We start from the raw sequence: 6891 nt of genomic DNA, 5'->3' as shown, positions 1-6891 counted from the left end.
AAATATAATTGAATGTTTGAAGGTAATGTGTTTTTATGAGCCCTATGCATAACGGATAAAATACCATAGTTAACCAAATCATAGAATTTCAATTAAAATTTTCAAGAACAAGTGAAGTTATGTAGCTTTGTTGGAGATGTCAGTTTAAAAGCTTACTAAACTGCTCATAAGAGCTCATTCAAAGACTATAAAGAGTAAAAATCTGTTATGCTAAATGAATAGGGCAGCACTTTGAGTTGAAAGGACAACAAAAAGTTCCTTCAGTTCCTTCGTCTCTCCTGCGTTTTCCGCTGAAATGTTTGTTTGCATCCCGAGTGCAAGTTGTAGCTCCTATAATTACTTTACCTCTTCTGTTCAGCTCGCTGCTCCTGAACAAAGTTGCGATGAAAATAGAAGCCCTTTTTGTTTTGACAAAGGATGCTGAGGCTTGCAGCTGTTCCCACTGAAGTAAAGATGCAGGTCCGTGCAGAGAAGTCTGGCTGTGCTCATATTGGATCTTGTATGTCTCTAACCAGCCCTGTGGTTACCAGCGATCCATCCACGCCACCTGGCTCCATTTCGACTCATGCTACACCTCCCAGGGGAGGACCTCCAACCCAGATCAGCTGCTTTTCTCCTCAAAGCTGCCTTGGCTTGGCCCCAGTGTGCAGCCAGTTTGGCTTTTGGGGAGCCAAGAGCTATGGTGTATGGATGGATAATTATGCAGGGGTAAAGCCCACCTTGAGGTGCGATGTGTGGCATTGAGAGGGGAGGGGGAGCAAAGGCTCCCTACAGGGATGGGAAAGGGAGTGACGCCAAAGCAGTCAGCCAAGCCTGTTTCCACACCATCTCCCCACACCCCAGGGCCTGGAATCAAGGACAAGAAATAGAGGAGAACCCCCACCCCTACCCCACCCCACCGCTCCCCTCCCTACACACAGAGATTTTTTTTCCCCCCACAGGAGACACACTGTCCTAACTCTGAAACTTTATTTTTGTATTCACATGTGAAGTATCTCCAGCAGTATAAATGGCTAAGCTGACACCAGGCCATGTTAAAGTGTGAACTGCATAAATATTCATCAGTAAGTGAGCAGCAGTGTGGAGGAGAAGCAGCGGAAGATCTCAAAGGGATACTGTGATTTTTTTCTTCTTTTCTTATATTTTCTTAAATATTCTTGCTGCGGTGGAACTGAGTGTGTCAGAACATTTGCTTCTTTTGCGATTGGAAATGTCATCCTTGTAACTCTCAGTCAAATCTAAAACCAGTTATTGCCACAAGCACTCTTTGTCCTGAACTTTCAGAGACCAGATTAGTGGCTTTGTGAAACTCCTTTTTCCCCGCCTTGTTGTTTCTCACAAGCCCAGAGAGATAAAATGGAGGCTTTTAGTCCACTTTCATTGAGCCAGATGATGCCTCCTATCCTGCTGGTGACCCCCCACAGGCACTGGATTGTGACCCAGCATGCCAGGCCTCCGGGCCTCTCCTCTCTTCTAACTTCCTCTGAGCGCGCTCATCTCATATCTCTCCATCTCTCCGAGTCCTTATCACATAAACACAGAAGCACCATATTTTAATCATGCCCTCGAATAGAAGACACTTTTCCAATTAATGGAACCGCCACTGTGATGCACTGTAACTCCAAAGCTGCAATGCGCAATCAGCCAAATAAGCCGCTGCTTGATGTATAACTGCCTYGCGAGTTCTGAATGTGAACATGATGGGTTTTTGAAATGGAGAAATCCGCGRTGAATGAAAGTCTGCTGGTGAGGCAGCAAAGTGGCAAAAATGAGTGAGCAATGCTCGGGTGAAGCTGCTGATTGGCCAGCAGTAAATGTCTGTGGTCAGCTCTCAGGCGTGAATACATGGAATTGTGTGAATGTGAATAGTTTTACTAAAAAAAGATCATGCAAGCTAAGCAAAAAGCTACCCGGGATAAATCATAAAGGGTCAGAGGCTGCTGTCATCAAATAGTGTCAAGTAATATCAGAAACTATTGACGGGTCGCACAACAGACAGGCTGCAAWAGAGTTCTTCTCAACAAAGAGTGCTTTGAGAGCTTATGCCTCACAGTGTAAACAGTGAAAAGAACTTTAGCAATAAATGGAAGCATTGCAGAGTTTTGTGTGCCTTTGTATTGGCACTTTATTTCTATAGCACTGTATATTTCCCTGATTCTATTCCTAACTTTGGCTCACTTCAAGTAGGGGTAGAAMATTTACTTTTAACAGCTCGCAAAATAACAAGGTAAAGAAAATACAGTGGTTCTGGTTAGGATGAAAAGAGATGTTCACWTTAAGTCATCTGTTCATCTTCTCACAAACGCACAACACTTAGAGCATGTGTCAAATTCAARGCCTGAGGGTGAGCAWTTTAGTGGAATAGCCCTCTATTATTGTATSAGAATAAGCTGCTTTAAAGCCAGCATTGACCATAAACTCCATCCCCCATAAKGCATGTCGATTATGCACTRGAATTTCCTGTAGGAAAGTGGGAGAGTTCAGAATTTAAGACTTACCACAACACAACAGCAAGTAAAACTCTCTTTCTTTTACTTTTAATAGTATTTCTGTATTATTTATTTCACATTTAGTAATTGTCCACATWGTGCCTTTCAGTGTTTATAAAATGACTCGTTGAAACACTGTTTCTATACAGGAAATACCATGTAGAGCTCAGTTATTGTTTGTTAGCTGTGCAATGAGAAGAGGAACGTGACGATTTCTGTTTAGTATTTTTTTCATCCATTATGAAACGAGGCTCTGTGAAAAGATTTTAAAATAACTAAAAAAGTTGCTGATTGCTTAATCACTTTTAAAACTTGCTGAAGAAACAAACTGAGCTGAAAGATGAAAGCAAGAAAACACTAACWAAAAGGTAAAAAAGCTAAAAATAGCCGAACTAACCAAAACAAATTAGCATTAGCAAGTAGCAAAATTAGTACTGTATTAGTAGAAGTAGGAGTAGTATTACCATTATTGTAGCAGAATTGACTTTATTGGTAGTAATTATACCTGAAGCATGTTGATGTAGATTTCAGAGATCAATGGTTAAAATGTCAATAGTTGAATATAGAAAAGTTACAAAAAAATCAAAACTTATTTCCATGAATGGCTAAAATAGCACAAAGTACGTAGAMGTAGTCAGAGAAAAGTGGATCATGCTAACATGCGTACATTTTTACATCATCAGTTTCTCAGTAGCTGTTTACTTAGATGATTACTTATGACAGGTATTTTACTCTGTTTCTGCTTAATTAGCCATATAATATGAAACTGATGACAAGGCAAATGTTTATAAATGAGTGTTTGCGTGATCCTCTATGAAAGTTTGAAGGCAGCAGTTGTTTTAGAACAGAAATACTAGCGTCCACTCCAACTGTAATGGCAGGATAATCATTTCTTTTTCAAGTAAACTTACTTCTTAAATAGATCACTGCTATCTTTAAACAACTCCAGTCTGCAGAAGCTACATTACCCTTTGTCCGTTCTTGTGAGCTGGATAACTTGATAACTTCCGTTTTGGTGTGTGGCTGCATCTGGGCACAAGTAAAGTTCCAAAATTGGATTGCTTCGTCAAATTCCAATATGGTCATGTAAACCGGCCACCCCAGTCATTCAGGAAAACTATGCTTTCTAGTGTTTATATGGTTTAAAAGTTTAGTTTCTTCAAATGATTGGGATGGCTGGTTGGCTGGCCGAAGACTGAGCCATGATGGGCAGGGCCACCATTGGCCACTCCTCCAGCTCCACCATTGCATCTAGTGGTGGATAAAATTGCCTCCTCTGCTTGCAAGGATCTGTTAATCTGCGTTATTTCACAAGCAATAAAAATAAAATAAAAAATACCTTTGTTATTATACATAGTTTAACTACTAACCACTTGAAAATCTTTCACCAAATCTTTTATTGTATTACTTGTATTCACTGTTCTGTTCCGGTTACTTAAATCCTTCAGTGACAGGCAACATCAGGACCACTTGTTTAAACCTTTACATTGCCATCAGTTTTGCATTATGAGGGTTATTTTGGGAAAAATATGAAGATATTCTTGCCAGACTATACCCAATGTGCTACAGTTAGCTGCCACTGATGATTTTTGCACTTTCAAGCATCCAAGGAGTTCTATGTAGTGAGAAATTGACCATGGTGTGAAGGCCTATAACATTTTTGTTTTAAGGAGGCAACCACCTGCTTGTACTTTTACCCCACTTGAATTAGCCATTAGCTCGTCAATCCTGTCAAACTTAAAACTCAGTATTTTTAAACTGAGGTTGCAGTTGCAGCAGATCTGATGTATATTTCTTCATAACCTTTCCACAGAGACCCCACTTCCGAATATCTCTTTAAATATTCACTCTCATATTGCAGCGTTTTATTCAACTTGTGCACTTCACAGCTTGCGTTCTTTTCCCTCCATGTAATAACTTCTCCCCCCACTTCATCAATCAGCCTGACACCAATCAGCGTGGATCTGCTGTGCGTAACATGTTTGCAAAACAGAATCACTTTCTATCGCCCCGCCAGTCTCAGCAATATGTTGTGCATTTTACACCTGGCTCTCCTCTAAAGACACACTCTTTCGAACAGAATTAGAAGGGAATTGGCTGCTCTCCTGCATTGACAGGGAAGGTTGAACGGGTGTATTAACCAGAAGTAATTGAATGTAGAAGCAACAGTGCACAGTTTAGCATGGGAATTAACCCCTGCACTGCTGCTCTTTCCGTCTAACTTRGAAAGGGAACCAATAAAGCTCTTTTTTCCACCTCCTGTTCTGCTTTGGACATTTTTTTCGAGTTGTGGTCCTGTGAGACCATATCAGTTTGACCCAGTTCAGTGGTATTCATCATGAGTGACAGGCAGGGAGGTAAAAAAAAAGGATAACACCTTTATATGTGAGCAATGAAGCTGTCTTATTGCTCGTTAGAAAGCCAAGTGGATGCTTGCTAGAACTCTTTTTTGAAAGCAACAGAAAAGAAAAACCCACCATGGTTCTGTCTCGATTGGGGTTGCAGCCATGTAGGGCATTTTTGTCAGCTGCTTACGCCACTGCCCTGCACTGGGTGGAGCCAACGTTCACTGTGGTCCACGTGGGCTACAACCCCCGTATTGAGACACAGCCCATCAGTTTATCTGGGCTTTATTTGTCCCCTCTACATACGTCACACAAGTGGAGAGAGTCTATTCTTTTATAGGATTWAGACAACATTGGCGTGATGTGGAATCCAGAAAACATGCAGATGTTGGATTTAATCTTGACTTGTTCACAATGATCTGTGACATTTGACTCAGTAAGACTTAACCTAAAGCCCATTTGCACCTAAATTCACTGCAACATTTAATCTGACAGTGAAAAGCAGAACTGACCTTAGCAGATTCAAGTTAAACTCATACATTTTCTGCAAGCTTTTTATCATTTGAGTCTTTATTTTGTGTTTTTTTTTTTTGTTTCTAAAACTCTCAGAAGGTCAGGTGAAGATCCCACAGATGGCCTTACTTTCAGGCTSTAATAACTGGAGCAAAGGAAAGAAAAGGTTGAGATTGTATCATCTGCATTCAATGTGTGAGAGAGGGAAAGTAAATACTTACAAGAGGAAAATTGCCTATACCACATGTCATGGCTAGAAATTTCACTGCACTAACTAAACAGGGCACATTCTTCACCAYGAATATAATACTCAAGTTTCAATCTAATGTGTATATTTGTAGGTTCAAACTATGTTTTGTATATACTCTAATATTTAACTTCAGARCATCTAAAACTTGATGAAAGTTGTATTTTGTCATTTGTTTTGGAAGGGAAGAACCCTTCTTAGAAGAGTTGATGGAGTTTATTTAAAAATAAAACTGAGTACAGTTAGGTCCATATCTGTAAAGYAAATTAAAGCACCTGCTCTTGTTTCACAACCGGCTCCCTGACTTGTTTAACGCTAAACTGTTCTTTTTCCAGATCCAAACTTTCCCATTGTGCTGTGTGTTTGACGATCCAGTGGATGCTTTCAAAAAGGCTACAAGTGAGACGCCTTTCCAAGGTAGACCAAAATACATACAAACCACWTAGTTATCCCTCTAAAAGATACATTTTATAAGAATGAAAGGAAAATTAAAGTTTTCTTAGGGCATTCATGTGTTATAAATGTCATTGTAAATGAAAGTTAAATCTGTCACTCATGTATTGTGAGGTTACGTAACGTTAAAAAGATTAGAATTGAAATAACAAAGAAGGAGCTGATTTAAGCAAAGCAAGAAAGGAGACAGACTTATTGAACRAATGAAAGCCCAAAGTGAAGCACTCTAATTGTCCCAAAGGGAGTTTACACTTGAGTAGTTTCAGAAAAGTATGAAGTTCAATCAACAAGAGAAAAGAGAAGAAAGAACGTGAATGGAGGAGGGGCAGAGATGGAGAGCGATGGAGGCAAAGTCCGAAAGACTGAGAGGTCTCCTTAACGTCTCCATTTTGTACGGAGCCGCAATCTGAGCTAGTTTCCACCAATTACATTCGTGTCAGTGTGTGTCCTGGATTCAAAATGCAACAACAGCCTTGAGGGGCCTTCACTCTGCTGGTACGCACTCAACATCTCTCCCTGCCTTCCTGCCACTCTAGTATTCCTCCCTCACATACACGCACGCACCGGGACACACGCATCAACCCCCCACACACACGCAAACACGCCACGTATGCATGCATCACACTCACACTCACAATAATCTCATCACTCCCTCCAGCTTTGTCTCTTTTTGTCACCCACATACACTCACTCTCTCTCTCTCTCTCTCTCTCTCTCTCTCACACACACACACACACACACACACACACACACACACACACCTTCCAACCAACCAGCCAAATGCTTTCCCACCAAGCACCCACTCACACACACACACACACACACACACACACACACACACACA

The 6891-nt window shown here is 40.7% G+C and overlaps 1 protein-coding gene across 1 annotated transcript in view; it reads left to right on the top strand.

The window, feature by feature from the left end:
- Nucleotides 1-6891, top strand: part of cdh24b (cadherin 24, type 2b) — a 241800-nt gene that overhangs the window by 44269 nt on the left and 190640 nt on the right. Inside the window, exon 2 of the mRNA XM_014004421.1 lies at nucleotides 5930-6011. The gene's annotated coding sequence lies outside the window, so the exon portion shown is untranslated. The remainder of the gene's footprint in view (nucleotides 1-5929; nucleotides 6012-6891) is intronic.

This window comes from Austrofundulus limnaeus, unplaced genomic scaffold, assembly GCF_001266775.1.
Source record: "Austrofundulus limnaeus strain Quisiro unplaced genomic scaffold, Austrofundulus_limnaeus-1.0 Scaffold24, whole genome shotgun sequence".
Lineage (NCBI taxonomy): Eukaryota > Metazoa > Chordata > Actinopteri > Cyprinodontiformes > Rivulidae > Austrofundulus > Austrofundulus limnaeus.
The sequence above is the reverse complement of the archived record's forward strand: the minus strand, read 5'-3'. Positions and strand labels throughout refer to the sequence as shown.